The sequence below is a fragment of the Crassostrea angulata genome, chromosome 1, assembly GCF_025612915.1.
Source record: "Crassostrea angulata isolate pt1a10 chromosome 1, ASM2561291v2, whole genome shotgun sequence".
In the NCBI taxonomy this organism is placed as follows: Eukaryota; Metazoa; Mollusca; class Bivalvia; order Ostreida; family Ostreidae; genus Magallana; species Magallana angulata.
Window position 1 is genome coordinate 1,035,314 of NC_069111.1, and position 23,687 is coordinate 1,059,000.

At 32.5% G+C, this 23,687-nt stretch overlaps 1 long non-coding RNA gene and 1 pseudogene across 1 annotated transcript; both read left to right on the forward strand.

The window, feature by feature from the left end:
* The first annotated feature begins 745 nt into the window (after positions 1-745).
* On the forward strand, positions 746-1,905 carry LOC128178871 (uncharacterized; annotated as a pseudogene).
* A 13,984-nt stretch (positions 1,906-15,889) lies between these two features.
* LOC128179672 (uncharacterized) lies at positions 15,890-18,039 on the forward strand. The gene is made up of 2 exons (XR_008243118.1): positions 15,890-16,594; positions 17,743-18,039. It is a non-coding gene; the product is annotated as an uncharacterized LOC128179672 (long non-coding RNA).
* Positions 18,040-23,687: the final 5,648 nt, after the last annotated feature.

Below are 23,687 nucleotides of genomic sequence, written 5' to 3' on the forward strand. Positions count from 1 at the left end.
ACTGCCTTAAAATCTCTGAAAAATGGGAAAAGCTCATCTACAGATATGATAGCAAATGAGATGTTAAAACATGGAAGTTATTTAATGTTAAATTCTTTGGGAAAGTTGTTTAATGTTATACTAAATTCTGGTACATTTCCTCAAAGCTGGAATGAAAGTTATTTAGTTTTGTTATATAAATCTGGAAATAGGCTTGACCCTAGCAATTAAAGAGGTATATCAATTACCTCAAATCTTGGAAAACTTTTCAATAGAATAATACATACTAGGTTACTTGAATTTGTAAAGTCCATGTCACTTATAAGTGAAAATCAAATTGGCTTCAAAGAAAACTGTAGAACATCAGACCACTTGTTCTCTATAAAAACTATCATTGACCATTATAAAAGTAAAAAAGTATATGCTGCTTTCATTGACCTTAGAAAAGCATTTGACACTGTATGGAGAGAAGGTTTATTTTATAAGCTCCTTAACTCTAATATTTCTCAAAAATTATTTAATATTCGTTTTTCCATGTACAGCAACACAACCAGTAGGATAAAATTTTCTGATGGGTTAGGTAAAATATTTAACTCTGAATGTGGTGTCAAACAAGGAGATGTTCTTAGCCCTACACTTTTCAATATATTTATTGATGGTATTGTCAGTGACTTGAAACAAAATGTAAAATGTGAACCTGTACATGTAAATAATCTCAATGTAAACTATCTGCTTTATGCTGATGATATTGTTATTTAATCAGAGAGCAAAAGTGGTTTACAAACTAGTTTAGATATTCTTTACAACTATTGTTCAAATTGGAAATTACAAGTCAATGTTGATAAATCTAAAATCATGGTTTTTAACTCAAATAGTAAACATCAAAGCATCAATTTCACTTTCAATGGAAATACTATGCAAGTTGTATCAAAATACTGTTATTTGGGTATTGTATTGAAAAGTCATGGGAATTTTAATTTAGCAACATCTGTGCTTGTTGAAAAGACCAGAAAAGCATATTTTAAAATGAAAAAAATAATTGGTATTGATAATCCATGTAAGCTCTTAGAAAAACTTTTTGATTCTATTGTACTTCCTGTACTTCTTTATTGTTGTGAAATATGGGGAGTGGATCTCTCATTGAAAGATATTTCAGTTATCGAAAAATTTCATGTAAAATTTCTTAAAGATATACTTGGATTACATTGCAAAGCATCTAATGCTGGTTGTTTGGCAGAATTAAACAGGTTACCACTTTGGTCTAAAATCTCATTCTCAAGCATTAAATATTGGAATCAATAGATAACATCTAATTCTTTGGCATTTAAATTATATCAGGGAACGATCAATTCCAATTCCTGGACTAAGAAAATTTATGGCATCCTAGACAAATTAGGATTCTCAAACATTAGTAATTATAAAAGCACAATCCAACACTTTTTACCAAACATAAAGCAAAGAATCATTGACCAATGTATCCAAGAGCAATCATCAACAATTTTTAGTTCAGAAAAACTTTCATTTTTTCAAAAATTATATATGAGAAAAAGAAGTCCCTATGTTGATATATTCAGGAAAAGATCTGAGAGATCCTCTATTAGTAGAATAAGATTAAGTGCACATAAACTTGCAATAGAAAGTGGTAGATATAATGCCACAATTAGGAATGAAAGATATTGTAATGCTTGTAAAACTGGTGCAATTGAAGATGAAACTCATTTTCTTTTTCAATGTAAAGCCTATTCTCATCTAAGGAACAGCTATTTTAGTGATTTTTATAAGATAAGTAAAATAAATATTGCCAATAACTTGGACAGAGAAAGATACATTTTACATGTATGTTTAAATAGTGAAATACATACTATTTTAAATATTACTGTTAAATTCATTAATGACTGCTTTGAACACAGATGTCAGTTAGTCTAAGGAAATGTTAAACTGATCTATATACAGTGAAACACGCTTATAACGAAGTCCCAGGGACGGCCAACTTAACTTCGTTATAAGCGTAATTCGTTATATCCGTCAAGTTTACAACATGAAATAGAGACTTGGGGAATGAAATTCACTTCGCTGTAAGCGTCAATTCATTATAAGCGTGTTCGCTATAACCGTGTTTTACTGTAGATCAGTAAAAATATATATACTGTACTTGCAACTATTGTAAACATACAATGATGTTCTTATATATTCATTGGGCCTTTGCCAATTATTGTAATTGTGTTTGTGCCAATAAAATATTTGTATTTGTATTGTATTTGTATTTCTATTGGGATATGTCATACTTATTACACTGCATGGTCAGTGTATTTTTTCCAGAAATACTATGCATATGTTAATGTAAACACAGCTATTACTAGTACATGTATATAAACACAGCTAATTATTATTTTTTTATTTCAGCTCAAAATAGACTCTTGTTACCACATGGAACCCAAGGCTTTTACCTGTTGATTCTTGTGGGTCAGCTCTTGAGATTAACCTGTCACGTCTATCCACATGCATATTCCGTGTGTTCTACAGACTATTTACCGGTAAATCCGATAATGCATGAACAATAATGGAACTTGAAGAAAGCACCATGCCATGTTGTGGTTTGTGTTTAATAAGAAATTATGAAAACAAAATTAAGGCTGTTTAAAGAAATTCATAATTGCTGTGAAAATTTGTTTTTCAATAAAAGTATGCAATTATGTTTCCTTTATTTTTTATTTCATAAAGATATTTAGATGTGTTTACATAATTGAAAAATCCCCCCCCCCCTCCCTCTATCCATTTGTCTGCATTAAGATGACTTGTAGGATATGTAAATGTACATTTGACTTTGAAATAACATCTGCTATGATAATTACTTTTGATATGAACAAGAAACAACCTATTTCTACCTTTCTAAGGTATATATGCAAAAAAGTAGACAGACATGTCAAATTTGAACATTTTTCATGGAAACCAACTCTGTCTCCAGCTACCTGGGTGTGTTTGAATTTATTTTTAATTTAAAGCAGATGTTTTAGCATGGTTAGAAGGAGACAAGAAATCAGAATAGATTAGATATTCACTAAATATGATTGTTAGCTTACTTTTTTTCATGAAAACAAGAAATCATAAGCAGGACAGCTGTCTATTTGTTAATTAAAATGGTACAAATCATACAATAAACAAATAAAGATCAAATTTTAGAACCATTGATGATTGTTTTCAAATATGTGTGAGAAATGACTCAAGGAAATTGCCACAAGTTTCATAAAATTAGGTAAAACATTTCAAACCATGACTTTTTATGAAAATGAAAAGATGGAAGGGGGGGGGGGGTATACATGTTAGGGTATTTCTAGGTGATGTGAAGGTTTTTTCATGATTATATCATGTAGATGTATGTTGTATTGAATAAGGTTTCTTTTTAAAGGTGGTTGAACAACAGATGACTTCTAAAAGGTCAGGTAAAGATGTTTTACTATGGAGAACCCTGTAAATCTGTGTTTACTTAAGGAAATTGGAAATGATGGGTTCACTTAAATGGCCATATTTTTATTAAACCTCAATGGAATTGGCAATATGTGGTATTCTCTTTCTCAGAATTGCATTAGCTTTCTTATTCTAAGACAAACCGTCTTTTCATAAAATGTTAGTGTACTAAGTTAAAAATACAAGGAACAGTTTCAGATAAAGTACCGTCAATATTTTTGTAAAATTTGAGAGTGACTGTACTTGAAGGTTTATCAGTGTTGCGTAGATTCATGAAATGAATTTTAATGATTATCTAATGTTAGAGGGATGTCTTTTGTTGGAATTGGTAAGCAATATTAAGGCCCCTAATTTTAAGTACATGAGAAGCAGAAATAAATTGTGAAACTTGCGGTTATGACTGATGTGTTGACTTTACACAGTGAAATTGAAGGTTACAAACTGGAGGTTATATAACATGAAATGTAGGTGGATGGGATATTATATGCCTATTTAGTATTTACTGGGTATGAGGACAATAGCAAGTTTATTTTCCCCAAGACAGCAACTATTTCATGAGGTAAAGCCAAGGGAAATAGTAGCTGTGGAGTGGGACAATAAACTTCCTATTGTCCGAATAGTCAGTTAATTAGTATTTGATTATACAGACGAAAACTTTATTTGTCAGCGATGCAGAATTTCTTGATGATAAACAAATTGGAGTTAAATTAAACTTTGTATTTAATGCGGCGCTCTGATTAGGTCAGAGGTGTTCCGAGCTTAAGGTGGTATGGGACACTTCCATGTTGTGATGTATTGTTTATCGAAATAAAGAATAAAATAAAGTGTAATTATATAAGTACAGGTAGTTTCTTTTCAAAAATGGTCACCTAACTCCGTAGCGCAGTGGGTTAGAGGGTTTACTAGGAACCTGTAAGTCATGAGTTCGAATCCCGCTGGGGTTTTTACAATTTTTAACTTTTAAAATATTTTGAAAGCTATTATTTGGTTAAATATTGTAAAATTTGAAAATTCTAAACCGGTGAAAATTTTTCAACTATATAGTACTTTAATCCACATTAATATCGACAGATGTCCAATACCACCTTAAAAAGGAAGGAAATCAAATTCTGCTGATGAATGGTTTTGATGACTATTCACCATGGGCAGATAGCATGGATACTATATTAAATTAGATAAAAAAGCATGTTTATACGGGCGCCTTCTAGTGATCAGTTTGTCCGTTTGTCCATTTGAGATGGCTTGACCGGAGCATAGCTTCTCTCCCCTTGGCCCAATCTGGCTCATACCTCATCCACAGGGTTCCTTTGGATAAAGGATGTGCAGTGACCTTGAGCCATGTTTTTAGGTATAAGGTTAAGGTAATAGCAGAATTATATATATAAAATCCTTGTCTTGGGCATATCTTCTTTCCCTTTCGTGTCAATCTGACACAAAGTGTCTCTATGGTTAAACGGTAAAGGGTGAAGATCATATCGGATCATGCAAAAATACTTTTTTGAGAGCATATATAATTTCTACTAACCCCTATTTGGCTCAGACTTCACATAAGCAGAGCTTTTGAGTAAAGGGTGTGTAGCGACCTTGAACCTATTTTCAGTGAAAATAAACCGTGAAAGTCATAGCAGAATTATATTTTTAAAAAATCCTTGTCCAGAGTATGTCTCCCTTTGCTCCAATCAGGTTCATACTTCACCCACATGATGCCTTTCATCAAAGGATATGCAATGACCTCGAATGATATTTGTAGATCAAGAGTCAAGGTCATATCAGATCACACAAAAATCCATATTTTAAGAGCATAGATATACTCTCCTTTTAGCCCCTATTTGGCTAATATTTTACCTAAACAGAGTTTACAGAGTTTATTGGTTAATGGCGTGCAGTGACCTTGAACCAAGTCAATGTGAAGGTCATAGCAGATCTTTTTAAAATTAGTTTTAGACTGTAGATTATTTCCCAGATATGCTTAATCTTAGTCAGATTGAACAAAAATGCCTGTATGTTAGGGGGAATGAAATTGAATTAAAAGTTCTATGCCAGCTGGAAAAATTTTAAGTTATAGGTCAAGGTCAAAGCAGAATTCTCTGGAATAACATAAGCGGGGGCCTTTGAAATGTTCAACATTTCAATGTTGACTGGTTCATAGTAATTTTACATAGAAAATATTCACAGAGGTACAGTAAAGTAAACTTTACATCGATAAGTTTCTGACAATTAATGACGCAACAAGCACACAGTACGAAAGGTCAACCCTTTGAAAAGCAGTGAAGAGGAAAAGTTGCTCAGAAATATGTTTTGAACAAAATTGATTTTTTACGTAAATTTTAATTTTGCATTCTGGGTTAAGAAAATAGATGTTAGTTCAAGGTAAAGTAAACTTGTACCTAAAATGAAGTCAAATTTGTTAAGTCGTACTTAAACACATTGGTTTTTTTTTGTTAAGTCGTTCTTGAAATGGTTAAGGTTTTTTGTTAATTTGTACTTAAAACCATTCGGATTTTGTTATGTTGTACCAAGAATCATTCGATTTTTTAAAAATCTTTTTGTACTTAGGTTTCTTTTGTTACTAGATTAAGAACTCCGCTTCTTAGACGTACTTATAGCGTTACTTTCGAAATTAACGGAAAACTCACTCGTTGCTTTGCAATGAGCTTTGCTCTAGTTAAGGTCTTCCGTTTTCAACGGAAGACCTTATTGTTATTTCTTCGGATTCTTTTTCTTCTTCCTCTTCTTTTTTTTCTTACCCCCTTTTGTGCACGCGATATCTCAGAAATGGCTGAACCTATTTGCACGAAATTTTCAGATCTTACCAACTATGTTCTAAACCTTATCGGAAATAATTTTGGTTGATGAAGTCATATCCGTTCTTGAGATATTGGCATTTTAAGGATTTTTAGGGATTGTTTTGTCCAAGGGTGTTCTCCTAAACTACAAATGATATTGATTTCAAAATTTCAGAGATGATAGACAAAAGATTGTTTATCTGAACAAAACCATTCCTGTTTGTTTAGCACAAGTAACGCCGGAGCTCGGTAGGGCTCGAAATTTGAGATTTGAAAAGTGTCGTGAATTTTCGTGCTTTTCTTTGTTTATCTCTTTTCTGGAAAATATTTTGACCTAACATGTATATCAAAAAAAGTAAAAATTTACAAGATCTTTTAGCTGATATCAAGAAAAAGGGGCTGGCCCCTTCAATTAGGGACCTAGAGGGGTCTAAAGTCTTTAATATATAGCTCCTCACCGAGGGATATTTTGTAATAAATTATAGAAGCAAATATGTTTGTTTTACAGTTATGAAGCCCAGCAGTATAACGATTTTATCATGTGTTACGTAATTAGGGGTTTTTAGGTGTCAAAAGTCCAAAACTTTGATCCCTTATATCTCAAAAAGGAAAACTATTTTGAAATGCAGTATAAAAGAAGAGATGCTTATAATGATGTACCTAACAAATTGCAAGCTTCAAAATTTGGTTCAGCGGCCCCAATAAGGAGATAAAGGACCGACCCCTAAAACGTTTTTTCTCAGATATCGCAAAAACGGTGACAAATTTTTAAACACTTGTTGAACAAAATGTCTGAGAAATTAAATGACCTTTCAGTTGATATGTAAAAAAGGGACTGGCTCCTTAAATAAGGGACCTAGAGGGCTCTTAAGTCTTTTAATCTATAGCTCCTCACCGAGGGATATTTTGTAATAAATTATGGAAGCGAATATGTTTATCTCACAGTTATGTATCCAAGCATTGTAATGATTTTATCATGTGTTATGTAATTAAGGGTTTTTAGGGGCCAAAAGTCAAATATTTTGATCACCCATATCTCAGAAAGAAAAACTATTTTGAAATGCAGTACAGGTGATAAGTTGTACAAAATGATGTTTTTAACAATATGCAACCTTCAAAATTTCGTCAAACGGCCCCTATAAGGAGATAAGGGATCGGCCCCTAAAACTTTCTTTCTCATATATCTCCAGAACGGTAGCGTATTTCTAAACATTTGATGTCAAAATGTGTTCAGAATAAAATGTCCTTTCATTTGATGCCAGGAAAAAAGGGCTGGCCCCTTAAATTAGGGGATCAAAGGGCTCTAAAAATTTTTATCTATAGCCCTTAAATGAAAGCTATTTTGTGAAAGGTTATTAAAGCTAGATTAGGTACATGTAGATCATAACAGTTCAGAAAAGTAGATCCGGCAAAAATTTTTATTGATGTAGGTATCAAAGAAATTTTTCGATCAATCAGAAGCGCCAATATCTCATCAAACGAATAAATATTAAATGATTAAAAAATAGCGCAAAGTTAAATGTAAAATTAACTCGTCCCAAAATTGTTAAGTCGTACTTGAACACATTCGGATATTTTTTTGTTAAGACATTATTGAAATCGGAAAGGTTTTTTTAAGTCGTACTTAAAATCATTATGATTTTGTTAAGTCGTACCAAGAATTATTCGAATTTTTTCCTATTAGTTTAGTTACTCTTGTTATTGGTTTAAGAACTCTGCTTCTGACGGGAACTTCTAGCTTTAGTCTCGACACTAACGAAAGACCCAGTCGTTGCTTTGCAACAAGCTTTGCTCTAGTTTTATTTTTAGGGTCTTCCGTTTCCGACGGAAGACTCTCTTGTTATTCTATTGTTTCTTTTCCTTATTATTAGGGTTTTCCGTTTTCAACGGAAGACCCTTCTATTATTGTAATGTTTCTTTTCGTTTCCAACGGAAGACCCTCTTGTTATTCTACGGTTTCTTTTTCTTTATTATTAGGGTCTTCCGTTTTCAACGGAAGACCCTCTTGTTATTCTATTGTTTTTTTTTATTATTATTATTCTTCTTGTTTTTCCTTCTGACTTCTTTTTTGCTTTATATCTCAAAAACTATTCAACCAATTTGCAAGAAATTTTCAGGGATTATTTTAATTTCTTGTCCCTTGAAGCCTTCAAACTATTAGTCATTAAGTCACTTCCGGTTTCTAGTTACATAATTTTAAAAATTTTCAAAAAGTGATTTTGTCCAGCACTTTTCTCGTAAACGGTTGTTTATAAAGACTTGAAATTTTCTGTGATTGTAAATCTGCGGATTGATTTATGGCAAATGTACAGAAAAAATTATTTTGTCACTTCCGGTCGAAACCGGAAGTGAAACAAATTTTTCGAAAAAATGAATTTTCTGATCAAATCAAAAACTTATAGAGCTTATTAAGCTGAATCTAACACTGAAAGCCGTTTAAAATCGGACGATGCATAACAGAGATATCGGGGTTTAAAAATTGATTTTTCCGGAAATTTTGATTCCGCCTCCTTGGTTTAAAAAATAGCGTAATATTCAGAGTAAAATTAACTCGTACCAAAAATAATTGTTAAGTTGAACTTGAACACATTCGGATTTTTTTTGTTAAGTCGTTCTTGAAATCGGAAATGTTTTTGTTAAGTCGTACTTAAAATCATTCGTATTTTGTTAAGTCGTACCAGGAATAATTCGATTGTTTCATCTTTTTATTTTCGTTACTCTTGTTGTTGGTTTAAGAGCTCTGCTTCTTACAGGAACTTCCATCTTTACTTCTGACATTAACGGAAGACCCACTCGTTGCTTTGCAACGAGCTTTGCTCTAGTTATTATTATTCTTCCTCTGACTTTTTTTGTGGCTTATATCTCAAAAACTATTCAACCGATTTCCACGAAATTTTCAGAACTTGTTTGGTATCGTAAATACTCGAGGTAATAAAGATTTGAACTTATGACGTCACTTCCGGTTACAGATATTGACAATTTTGTAAATTTTTAAGGGTCATTTTGTCCACACATCTCCTCCGAAACTAATCAAGATAGAAGCTTGAAAATTTCCGGAATTGTAGATAAATGCATGTAGATGTACCCTATTGCCTTCACTTATGAAAATTGTGCAAGGCTTCGAAGCTCGCCTGAACCTGAAAATAAGCAACAAATTTTTTAACGAAATTTTTGAACATTTTTGAAATATCTTTTGATGTATACATATTTTAAAATAATGTAATGCAAAAGATGTTCATTTTTGCAAGACCTTTAATTTGATATCAAGAAAAAGGAGCTGGCCCCTCAAATTAGGGGCCAAGGGAGCTCTAAAGTCTTCTTACAATTACCTTTTACTGAACAATAATTTGTTATCAATCATAGAAGCAAAAATGTTCATTGTACAACTGTTTATCTATACAGTACCATAGCTAAGTCTTATATTACGTAATTAGGGGTTTCAAGGGGCCAGAAGTTCAAAACTATGATCATTTATATCGGAAAAAGGAGAAACATTTTGAAAAGCAATGTAGAACAAAAGTTGCTCAAAATAATGTTCTGTACAATATGTCACCTTAATTTTTTTGTTGATGGTCCCATTAAGGAGTTTAAGGGTTGGCCCCTAAAACACATTTGTACAGATATCTCGAGAACGGTTAACACTTTGTGAACACTTGGTGAACAAAATATGTTAACATTTGCAAGACCTTTAATTTGATATCAAGAAAAAGGGGCTGGCCCCTCAAATTAGGGGCAAAGAGTGCTCTAAAATCTTCTTACAAAAACTCTTTACTGAACAAAAATTTGTTATTAATTATAAAAGCAAAAATGTTCACTGTACAGCTGTTTATCCTTATAGTACTATAGTTAAGTCATATATTACATAATTAAGGGTTTCAAGGGGCCAGAAGTTCAAAACTTTGATCATTAATATCTGAAAAAGGAGAAATGTTTTGAAAAACAATGTAGAACACAGAATGTTAAGAATAATGTTTTTAACAATATGGCAACTAAAAATTTGTCGTTGGTGGCCCCGATAAGGAGTTTAAGGGTCGGCCCCTAAAACACAGCTGTTCAGATATCTTGAAAACGTTTAGCAATTCGTGAATACATGTGAACAAAATATGTTTACATTTGCAAGACCTTTTCCTTGATATAAAGAAACAAGGGCTGGTCCCTCTAATTAGGGGCTAAAAGGGCTAGTAAGTCTTTTTATGATAACTTTTTTCTAAGCGATAATTTAATATTTTTTATTAAGCAAAAACAAAGAACTTTTTAAGCTTAATCTAACGCTGCAATTCGTTTTAAAATCGGACGATGCACTACAGAGAAATTGGGGTTTCCGCGTTCTTGGTTTAAAAAATAGCGTGAAGTTAAATGTAAAATTAGTTCGTACCAAAAATAATCGTGTCAAGTCGTACATGAACACATTCGGGTTTATTTTGTTAAGACATTCTTAAAATCGAAAAGGTTTTTGTTAAGTCATACTTTAAATCATTCGGTTTTTGTTAAGTCGTACCAAGAATTTTTCGATTTTTTTCTTATTGTTTTAGTTACTCTTGTTCTTGGCTTAAGAACTCTGCTTCTTATATGTACTTCAGTTTGTCCACGCATCTCCTCCGAAACTAATCAAAAAAGAAGCTTGAAATTTTCAGGGATTGTAGATGAATGTATGTTGATGTACCCTCATGCTTCTTGATGAAAATTGCTCAAGGCCTCAAAGCTCGCCTGAACCTGAAAATTAGCACCAAATTTTTTCACGAAATATTTGCACATTTTCTGAAATATCTTTTGATGTATAAATATTTTGTTAAAACATATAATGCAAAAGTTGTTCCAAATTACACGGGCTTTCAATTAATATCAAGAAAAAAGGGCTGGCCCCTCAAATTAGGGACCAAGAGGGCTGTAAAGTCTTCTTACAATAACTCTTTACTGAATAATAATTTGTTATTAATTATATAAGCAAAAATGTTTATTGTTGGGCTGTTCATCTATACAGTACCATACTTAAGTCATATGTTACGTAATTAGGGGTTTCAAGGGGCTAGAAATTCAAAACTTTGATCATTAATATCTGAAAAAGGAGAAATATTTTTAAAAGCAATGTAGAACAAAAGTTGCTCAAAATAATGTTTTGTACAGTATGCTACCTTAAATGTTTTTGTTTATGACCCCATTTAGGAGTTAAAGGGTCGGCCCCTAAAACATATTTGTACATATATCTCAAGAACGGTTAACATTTCTTGAACACTTGTAGAACAAAATATGTTTGTATGTGCAAGACCTTTCATTTGATATCAAGAAAAAGGGGCTGGTCCCTCAAATTTGGGGCCAAGATGGCTCTCATGTCTTCTTACAATAACTCTTTACTGAACAATAATTTGTTATTAAATATAGAAGCAAAAATGTTGTTTGTACATCTGTTCATCTATACAGTACCATACGTAAGTCATAAATTATGTAATTAGGGGTTTCAAGAGGCCATAATTCAATATTTTGATCATTAATATCTGAAAAAGGAGAAATATTTTGAAAAGCAATGTACAACAAAAGTGGTTAAAAATAATGTTTTTAACAATATGATACCAAACATTTTGTTGTTAGTGGCCCCGGTAAGGGGTTAAAGGGTCGGCCACTAAAATACAGTTGTTTAGATATCTCGAGAACGGTTGACAATTCATGAACACTTCTAGAACAAGATATGTTTATATTATCAAGACCTTTTTTTAATATCAAGAAAAAGGGGCTGACCCTTCAAATTAAGGGCCTGATGGGCTACTAAGTCTTTTTATAATTACTCTTTTCTGATCAATAATTTGATATAAGTCATCAAGCAACAAAGGGGCTTTTATAAAGCTTAATTTAAACTGATATCCGTTTTAAAATCTGACAATGCATTACAGAGAAATTGGGATTTAAAAATTGAGTTTTCCGGAAATTTTGATTCCACGTTCTTGGTTAAGGAAATAGTGTTGTGTTCAAAGATAAATTAACTCGTACCTAAAATAATTCGGAAATTGTTAATTCGTACTAAACACAATCGGATTTTTTTTGTTAAGTCGTTCTTGAAATCGGAAAGGTTTTTGTTAGGTCGTACTTAAAAAAAAATCGTATTTTTTTAAGTCGTACCAGGACTAATTCGATTTTTTTCATCTGTTTATTTTAGTTTTTCTTGCTATTGGTATAAGAGCTCTGCTTCTTACAGGAACTTACAGCTTTACTTCCAACATTAACGGAAGACCCACTCGTTGCTTTGCAACGAGCTTTGCTCTAGTTCTTTTTTTTCTTTTTCTGACTTTTTTGGAGCACTATTTCTCAAAAACTATCCAACCGATTCGCACAAAATTTGCAGGACAAATAAAGCATGCTCGGCGCTACATATTATAAAATTTTTAAATGATGACGTCACTTCCGGTTTCAGATATTGACGATTTTGTAAATGTTTAAGGGTCATTTTGTCCACGCATCTTCTCCGAAACTAATCAAGATAGAAGCTTGAAATTTTCAGGGAATGTAGATGAATGTATGTAGATGTACCACCATGCTTCCAATTATGAAAATTGCTCAAGGCCTCGAAGCTCGCCTGAACCTGAAAATTAGCACCAAATTTTTTCACTAAATTTTCGCACATTTTCTGTAATATCTCTTGATGTATAAATATTTTGTAAACACATGTAATACAAAAGTTCTTTAATTTTGCAAGACCTTCAATTTGATATCAAGAAAAAGGGGCTGGCCCCTCAAATTAGGGGCCAAGGTGGCTCTAAAGCCTTCTTACAATAACTCTTTACTGAACAATATTTTGTTATTAATTATAGAAGCAAAAATGTTCACTGTACAGCTGTTTATCTATTCAGTACAATACCTTAGTCATATGTTACGTAATTAGGGGTTTCAAGGGGCCAGAGGTTGAAAATTTTGATCATTAATATCTGAAAAAGGAGAATATATTTTGAAAAGCAATGTAGAACAAAAGTTGTTTAAAATAATGTTCTCAACAATACGAAAACTAAAATTTTGTTGTTGGTGGCCCCGGTAAGGAGTTTAAGGGTCGGCCCCTAAAATACATTTATACAGATATCTTGAGAAAGATTAACAATTCCTAACCACTTGTTGAACAAAATATGTTTATATTTGCAAGACCTTTAGTTTGATATCAAGAAAAAGGGGCTGGCCCCTCATATTAGGGGCCAAGATGGCTCTTAAGTCTTCTTACAATAACTCTTTACTGAACAATATTTGTTATTAATTATAGAAGCAAAAATGTTCATTGTACAGCTGTTTATCTATTCAGTACAATACCTTAGTCATATGTTACGTAATTAGGGGTTTCAAGGGGCCAGAGGTTAAAAACCTTGATCATTAATATCTGAAAAAGGAGAAATATTTTGAAAAGCAATGTAGAACAAAAGTTGTTCAAAATAATGTTCTCAACAATACGAAAACTAAAATTTTGTTGTTGGTGGCCCTGGTAAGGAGTTTAAGGGTCGGCCCCTAAAATACATTTATACAGATATCTTGAGAAAGGTTAACAATTCCTAACCACTTGTTGAACAAAATATGTTTATATTTGCAAGACCTTTAATTTGATATCAAGAAAAAGGGGCTGGCCCCTCATATTAGGGGCCAAGGAGGCTCTAAAGTCTTTTTATAAAAACTCTTTACTGAAAAATATTTTGTTATTATTTATAGAAGAAAAAATGCCCATTGTACAGCTGTTTATCTATACAGTATCATACCTAAGTCATATGTTACGTAATTAGAGGTTTCAAGGGGCCAGAAGTTGAAAACTTTGATCATTAATATCTGAAAAAGGAGAAATATTTTGAAAAGCAATGTAGAACAAAAGTTGTTCAAAATAATGTTCTTAACAAAATGATACCAAAAATGTTGTTGTTAGTGACCCCGATCAGGGGTTAAAGGGTCAGCCCCTAAAACACAGTTGTTTAGATATCTCGATAACGTTTTACAATTTGTGAACACTTGTAGAACAAAATATGTTTAAATAAGCGAGACCTTTTAATTGATATCAAGAAAAAGGGGCTGACCCCTCAAATTAGGGGCCAGAAGGGCTATTAAGTCTTTTCATAATAACTCTTTTCTCACCAATGATTTGATAATAATCATAAAGCAACAAAGAAGCTTTTTTTATGCCTAATTTTAAACTGAAATCCGTTTTAAAATCGGACGATGCATAACAATAATATTGGGATTTAAAAATTAAGTTTTCCGGAAATTTTAATTCCACGTTCTTGTTTAGAAAATAGCGTTATGTTCAAAGTAGAAATTAACTCGTAACAAAAATAATTGCTAAGTCGTACTTGAACACATTCGGATTTTTCTGTTTAGTCGTTTTTGAACTCGGAAAGGTTTTTGGTAAAGCGTACTTAAAATCATTCGTATTTTGTTAAGTCGTACCAGGAATAATTCGATTTTTTTCATCTTTTTATTAAAGTTACTCTTGTCATTTGTTTAAGAGCTCTGCTTCTTACAGGAACTTCCAGCTTTACTTCCTGCATTAAAGGAAGACCAACTCGTTGCTTTGCAACGAGCTTTGCTCTAGTTATTATTGGCTCTTGTTATTCTTCGGTTTCTTTTTAGGGTCTTCCGTTTTCAACGGAAGACCCTCTTGTTATTCTTCGGTTTCTTTCTATTATTATTAGGGTCTTCCGTTTTCAACGGAAGACCCTCTTGTTATTCTATTGTTTTTTAGGGTCTTCCGTTTCCAACGGAAGACCCTCTTGTTATTCTTCGGTTTCTTTTTATTATTATTTTTTTTCTTTTTCTTTTTTTTCTGACTCCTTTTCGGCTTCATAACTCAAAAAGTTTTCAACTTATTTAAAGGAAACTTTCAGGGATTATGTGCAATTATAATGCCTCAAAGATGTTAAAGTTTCCATAACAACGTCACTTCCGTTTTGATGTTACGTCATTTTTAAACTTTACAAAAAGTCATTTTGTCCGCGACATTTCTCAAAAATGCTTTAAGATAGAGTTTTGAAATTTTCTGTGGTTATGAATTTGGCAATTTACATGTGCAATAAGGCTGGAAATAAAAATCCGTCACTTCCGGTCGAAACCGGAAGTGAAACACATTTTTCGAAAAAATGAATTTTCTGATCAAATAAAAAATGAATATGTGTTTTATAGAGCTTATCAAGCTGAATCTAACACTGAAATCCGTTTTAAAATCGGACAATGCATTAAAGAGTTATCGGGGTTTAAAAACTGATTTTTCCGGAAATTTTGATTCCGCATCCTTGGTTTAAAAAATAGCGTAATGTTCAGAGTAAAGTTAACTCGTACCAAAAATAATCGTTAAGTCGTACTTGAACACATTCGGATTTTTTTGTCAAGTCGTTCTTGAAATCAGAAAGGTTTTTGTTAAGTCGTACTTAAAATCATTTGGATTTTGTTAAGTCGTACCAGGAATAATTCGATTTTTTCATCTTTTTATTTTAGTTACTTTTGTTATTGGTTTAAGAGCTTTGCTTCTTACAGGAACTTCCAGCTTTACTTCCGACATTAACGGAAGACCCACTCGTTGCTTTGCAACGAGCTTTGCTCTAGTTAGGGTCTTCCGTTTCCAACGGAAAACTTTTCCAATTTCCTTTACAATTTTAACGAAAACCGGAAGTTTCGTTTTGGCTGCGAACTAAATAATATAGGGCTGAAAATATGGTACCAATTTATGCAAAATACGATTATCTATAAATGCATATCAAGGACGACCAAATAGACGTCCTAATTTTTTTGGAAAAAAATATTTATGAAAATGAAAAATAAAGAATTATAACGATTATAAAAAAATATTTATGAAAATGAAAAATAAAGAATTATAACGATTATTCAGGGGGCCGTGGCGCCAAGAACGGCATAATTATTGAAGGTTCTGAGACCGGTCACCCCCGGGCAGGACCCCCACCCTCAGGAATCCGGGGTCACCTAATTGTCACAAGTCCTAGTTTAGGCGCCCTGCGCCTTGTTTATGTCCCTATATAATATGATAATATAGTTATTATAACGATTATTCAGGGGGCCGTGGCGCCAAGAACGGCATAATTATTGAAGGTTCTGAGACCGGTCACCCCCGGGCAGGACCCCCACCCTCAGGAATCCGGGGTCACCTAATTGTCACAAGTCCTAGTTTAGGCGCCTTGCGCCTATTTACCGAGGGATATTTTCCCGTCGGGATCGAAAAACTAGTCGATAAGCATATTTAGAACGGAGTTAGTGCGTTGAAGTTAGTGCGTGCTAGCTTGACTTTGGTGAATTTACCGGACTGGTGATGGTGTTAAAAGACTATCCGAGGCAAGTGAAGAGAGGATATCAGTAGTAAATTGCATGAAGAATTTAAAATTAAAAGCGGTGGGAGTCCTAAGGTACACAAGAATAGAATGTTGTAATTAGAGTGCATGTTTGCATGATGATAACTTTACCCTAAATATTTAAATATAGCAGATCTTTACCATATCGCCTTCACTTAATTTATAAATTAAAAAACTCATGCTTGTGTTTAATTAAATAAATATATTTGACAAAGTAAATATTCAATCTAATTAAAATTAGACCTTTTGTCTCGCTCTCTGTTATATATGGTTATTGCTTGTGTAACAGGCATGTAAAACAGAGTGCATGATGAAAAGTCTCAAATTTCATATTATATCAAGCTCAGAATTTAGGTCAATGTTCCATGATATCTATTAAACAGTCTTCTCAAGATATAAGTATTTCACAGAATCATTGTAATTTGAGAGATTAGATTATTTTTATACATATTGATTCATTTTAGGTAAGCTTTACATGCATATCACATCTACATAGCATGTAAATAATTTTTACTGCATGTGCCTCAGATCTCTCTCTCTCTCTCTCTCTCTATCTCTCTCTCTCTCTCTCTCTCTCTCTCTCTTTTAATCTTGGCAAAGACTGAAACTGTCAGAGGGCAGCTTAATTTTGTGACAAAAATATCTCGATCTTGTAAAAGAAATCCAAACTGCATTGAATTTTAAAATGAGCATGTATTATTAATCCCTCATTTTTATGCGCATTATACATAGTATTGTTTTTAAAACATGTAATTCTTAAGAAGAAAAAAATCCTCGCTAAATTTATTCGCAGTAAACCCCAGTAGAATTGACAAAACATGGTATACACGTACCAGAAGCTTATACTTTGACACTGCATGTTTGGATTGGTAATATTCCTTTGTAGTTTATGAATTGAAATATTGCTGTCGCACTTCAAGTAAAACAAACTCTCTCTCTCACTCCTGCTCTCACTCTCTCCCAATCTGATATGTCTATACCCAAGAAATTATTTTAATGTTATGATATTATGACTTGATATGCACATTTTTATTTTGTACTGGCTAAATGTTAATGTCATATACCGGTATTTGGATATGTCATACTTATAACACTGCATGGTCAGTGTATTTTTTCCAAAAATATTATGTATATGTTAACGTAAACACAGCTATTACAAGTACATGTATGTTAACACAGCTAATTTTTTTTTTTCATTTCAGCTTAAAGCAGACTCTTGTTACCACATGGCTTTTACCTGTTGATTCTTGTGGTTTCAGCTCTTGAGGTTAACCTGTCACCTCTACCCACATGCATATTCCTTGTGTTCTACAGACTATCTACCGGTAATTCAAATTAAATCGGATAATGCATGAACAATAATGGAACTTTAAGAAAGCATCATGTCCTATTGTGGTTTGTTCATGTTTGATAAGAAATTATGAAAAACAAAATTAAGGCTGTTTAAAGAAATATAATTGTTGTGAAAATTTGTTTTTCAATAAAAGTATGCAATTATATTTCCTTCATTTTTTATTTTATAAAGATATTTAGATGTGTTTACATAGTTGAAAAATCACCCAACTCTTTCCAATTTTCTCCATTAAGATTACATGTAGGATATGTAAATGTACATTTGACTTTTGAATAACACCAGCAATGATTATTACTTTTGAAATGAGCAAGAAACAATCTATTTTCACCCTTTTAAGGTATATGTGCATAAAAAAGTAGAAAAAAACATGTCAAATTTGAACATTTTTAATGGAATTCTCCTCCGCCTCCAGCTACCCGGGTGTGTTTGAATTTAATTTTATTTAAGGCAGATGTTGAACTTGTTGATCTTACTGTTTTATCATGGTTAAAAAGAGACAAGAAACCAGAATATATTAGATATTTAATAAATATGATTGTTAGCTTACTTTTTTTTCATGGAAAAAAGAAATCACATGCAGGAATACTTGTCTATTTATTTATTAAAATGCTACAAATCATTCAAGAAACATAAAAGGATCAAATTTTAGTATCATTGATGATTGTTTTCAAATATGTGTGAGAAATGACTCATAGAAATTGCCACAAGTTTAAAATTAGGCAAAAGATGACTTTTTCAAACCATGACTTTTTATGAAAATCAAAAGATAGGGGGTTGGTATACATGTAAGGGTATTTCTAAGTTATGTGATGCTTTTATCAAGATAATATCATGTAGATGTATGTTGTATTGAATAAGGTTTCTTATTAAAGGTGGTTGAACACAATTGACCTCTAAAAGGTCAGGTAAAGATGTTTTACTATGGAGAAACCTGTAAACCTGTGTTGAGTAAAAGAAATTGGAAATGGTGGGTTCACTTAAATGGCCATATGTTTATCAAACCTCAATGGAATTGTCAATATGTGGTATACTTTTTTCTCAGAATTGCATTAGCTTTCTTATTCTAAGACAAAGACATCTGTTCATAAAATGTACTAAGTTAAAGGTAGCAAGGGACGATTCGGATAAAGTACCCGTTAATATTTTTGTATCACTACACCTAGACTTATACTTTTTAAGACACTACTTCACAAGATGGCGATTTAAATGTTTTGTTGAACTCTTAATATCCTACGATTGGGTTGTATACCGTCATAGCTTAATGGTTAAAGTATTGGGTTTCTAAACCGTTTGAGTTTTAGTCCGCCTGGAGCTTTTGTTACTGTTTATTGAATTAAATTTTTGAAAATGTAATTGTTCATCCAAATTTGCACATTTTTTGCCTATTTGACTTAAATACTTCTTATTAATTATGATATCTATCATAATCAAGTAATTTTCTGCTGATTTGAGAAAATATTTCAAGGTGTTTTGAGCCACCTTAAGAGATGCTGTACTTGAAGGCTTATGAGTGTTGCTAAGATTCATAAAATGAATTTTAATGATCATCATTAGAGGGATCTCCCTTGTTGGAATTGGTATGCAATATGAAAACCCCTAATGTTTAATACGTACATGAGAATTGAATGGTGAAACTTGCGGCTAAGACTGTTTTGTTGACTTTACACTGTGAAATTGCAGGTTACAAATGGGAGGTTATATAACTCGAAATTTATGTGGATGGGACATTATATACCTATTCACTGGGTATGAGGATGATAGCAAGTTTATTGTCCTCCAAGACAGCCACTATTTCATGGGCGAAGCCAAGTGAAGTAGTTGCTGTTGAGGGGGACAATAAACTGTCTGTCATCCTCACACAACACAACAGTCTTAGTCTGTCTTTCTGTCAGTAAATAGATATAGATATATTAATTATTATCCTGAAGAAAACTTAATTTGTTGGCGATGCAGAATTTCTTGATGATAAACAAATTAGAATTATCGGACTTTGAATTTAATGCTGTGATCGGATTATACCAGAGGTGTTCCGAGTTTAAAAAAGGGAAATCGAATGCTGCCGGTGAATACTTTCGTTGACTATTCACCATGGACAGATAGCATAGAAACTATTTCACAGTTAGATGGAATAGCATGTTTATTCATTGTAATTTTACATAGGAAATATTCACAGAAATATAATAAACTTTACATTGCTAAGTTTCTGACATTTGATTGTCCAACAAGCACACAGTTTGGAAGGTCAAAGGTGACATCTTTTGTATCTGACTCCTTTTCGGCTTTATAACTCAAAAAGTTTACAACCGATTTTAATGATACTTTCAGAGATTATGTGCAACTATTATGCCTCTAAGATCTTAAAGTTTCTTTGAAAACGACCTTTCCGTTTTTACGTTACGTCATTTAAAAAAAAATTTTAAAAAGTCATTTTGTCCGCAGCGTTTCTAAAAACACTTTAAGATAGAGGCTTGAAATTTTCAATGGTTATGATTTTGTCGTTTTACCTAAGGCTCGAAATGAAAATCTGTCACTTCTGGTCAAAACCGGAAGTGAATCAAATTTTTCGAAAAATTGAATTTTTTGATCAAGTCAAAAATGAATATCTGTTTTGTAGAGCTTATTCAGCTTAATCTAACACTGAAAGCCGTTTTAAAATCGGACGATGCATTAAAGATATCGGGGTTTAAAAATTGATTTTTCCAGAAATTTTGATTCCGCGTCCTTGGTTTAAAAAATAGCGTAATGTTCAAAGTAAAATTAACTTGTACCAAAAATAATTGTTAAGTCGTACTTGAAATTAGTAAGGTTTTTGTTAAGTCGTACTTAAAATCATTCGGATTTTGTTAAGTCGTACCAGGAATATTTCGATTTTTTTCATCTTTTTATTTTAGTTACTCTTGTTATTGGTTTAAGAGCTCTGCTTTTTACATGAACTTCCAGCTTTACTTCCGACATTAACGGAAGACCCACTCGTTGCTTTGCAACGAGCTTTACTCTAGTTATTATTAGGGTCTTCCGTTTCCAACGGAAGACCCTCTTGTTATTCTTCGGTTTCTTTTTAGGGTCTTCCGTTTCCAACGGAAGACCCTCTTGTTATTCTATTGTTTCTTTTTATTATTAGGGTCTTCCGTTTCCAACGGAAGACCCTCTTGTTATTTTATTGTTTCTTTTTATTAGGGTCTTCCGTTTCCAACGGAAGACCCTCTTGTTATTCTATTGTTTCTTTTTAGGGTCTTCCGTTTCCAACGGAAGACCCTCTTGTTATTCTATTGTTTCTTTTTATTATTAGGGTCTTCCGTTTCCAACGGAAGACCCTCTTGTTATTCTATTGTTTCTTTTTATTATTAGGGTCTTCCGTTTCCAACGGAAGACCCTCTTGTTATTCTATTGTTTCTTTTTATTATTATTTTTTTTCTTTTTCTTTATTTTTCTGACTTTTTCAAAGCTTAATATCTCAAAAAGTTTTCAACGTATTTACATGAAACTTTCAGGGATGATGTAGCATTATTGTGCCCCAAAGATGTTAAATTTACAACTACAACGTTACGTTCCTTTTTACATTACGTCAATTTGTAAATTTTAAAAAAGTGATTTTGTCCAGGGCGTTTTTCAAAAACGCTTTAAGATACAGACTTGGAATTTTCTGTGTTGAAGCATTGATCGTTTTTATTTGGACATAAGGCTGGATTTTAGTTTCCGTCACTTCAGGTCCAAACCGGAAGTGTTTTAAAATTTTTGATTTTTCGAATTTTTCGTTTCAATTTCAAATGTTTACGAAGTTTGTAGAGTTGGTCATGCTGAATACGAAACTGAAATCCGTTTGAAAATCGGACGATGCATTACAGAGATATCGGAGTTTGAAAATTGATTTTTCCGGAAACTTTGATTCCGCGTCCTTGGTTTAAGAAATAGCGTAATGTTAAAAGTAAAGTTAACTCGTACCAAAAATAATTGGTAAGTCGTACTTGAACACATTCGGATTTTTTTTGTTAAGTCGTTCTTAAAATCGAAAAGGTTTTTGTTAAGTCGTACCTAAAATCATTCGTATTTTGTTAAGTCGTACCAGGAATATTCGATTTTTTCATCTTTTTATTTTAGTTACTCTTGTTAATGGTTTAAGAGCTCTGCTTCTTACAGGAACTTCCAGCTTTACTTCCGACATTAACGGAAGACCCACTCGTTGCTTTGCAACGAGCTTTGCTCTAGTTATTATTATTATTCTTTTTCTTTATTTTTCTGACTTTTTTAAAGCTTAATATCTCAAAAAGTTTTCAACGGATTAACATGAAACTTTCAGAGATTATGTAACATTATCGTCCCTAAAAGATGTTAAATTTTCAACTACAACGTCACTTCCGTTTCAACGTTACGTCAATTTTTAAATTTTAAAAAAGTGATTTTGTCCAGGGCGTTTTTCAAAAACGCTTCAAGATAGAGACTTTGAATTTTCTGTGTTGAAGCATTGATCGTTTTTATTTGGACATAAGGCTGGAATTTAGTTTCCGTCACTTCCGGTCTAAACCGGAAGTGTTTTAAAATTTTCGAATTTTCGAATTTTTCGTTTTGATTTTAAATGTTTACGAGGTTTGTAGAGTTGGTCATGCTGAATACAAAACTGAAATCCGTTTGAAAATCGGACGATGCATTACAGAGATATCGGGGTTTAAAAATTGATTTTTCCGGAAATTTTGTTTCCGCGTCCTTGGTTTAAAAAATAGCGTAATGTTAATAGTAAAATTAACTCGTACCAAAAATAATTGTTAAGTCTTACTTAGACACATTCGGATTTTTTTTGTTAAGTTGTTCTTAAAATCAAGAAGGTTTTTGTTAAGTCGTACTTAAAATCATTCGGATTTTGTTAAGTCGTACCAGGAATTATTCGATTTTTTCATCTTTTTATTTTACTTTCTCTTGTTACTGGTTTAAGAGCTCTGCTTCTTACAGGAACTTTCAGCTTTACTTCCGACATTAACGGAAGACCCACTCGTTGCTTTGCAACGAGCTTTGCTCTAGTTATTTTTCTTTTTCTTTATTTTTCTGACTTTTTCAAAGCTTAATATCTCAAAAAGTTTTCAACAGATTTACATGAAACTTTCAGGGATTATGAAGCATTAAAGTGCCTCAAAGTTTTAAAATTTTCAACTACAACGTCACTTCCGTTTTTACGTTACGTCAATTTTAAAATTTTTAAAAAGTAATTTTGTCCAGGGCGTTTTTCAAAAACGGTTCAAGATACAGACTTGGAATTTTCTGTGTTGAAGCAATGATCGTTTTTATTTGGACATAAGACTGGAAATTAGTTTCCGTCACTTCCGGTCTAAACCGGAAGTGTTTTAAAATTTTCGAATTTTCGAATTTTCGAATTTTTCGTTTTAATTTAAAATGTCTACGAGGTTTGTAGAGTTAGTTATGCTGAACACGAATCTGAAATTCGTTTGAAAATCGGACGATGCATTACAAAGATATCGGGGGTTAAAAATTGATTTTTCCGGAAATTTTGATTCCGCGTCCTTGGTTTAAAAAATAGCGTAATATTCAAAGTAAAATTAACTCGTACCATAAATAATCGCTAAGTCGTACTTGAACACATTCGGATTTTTTTGTTAAGTCGTTCTTGAAATCTGAAAGGTTTTTGTTAAGTCGTACGTAAAATCATTCGTATTTTGTTAAGTCGTACCAGGAATAATTCGATTTTTTTCATCTTTTTATTTTAGTTACTCTTGTTATTGGTTTAAGGGCTCTGCTTCATACAGGAACTTCCAGCTTTACTTCCGATATTAACGGAAGACCCAC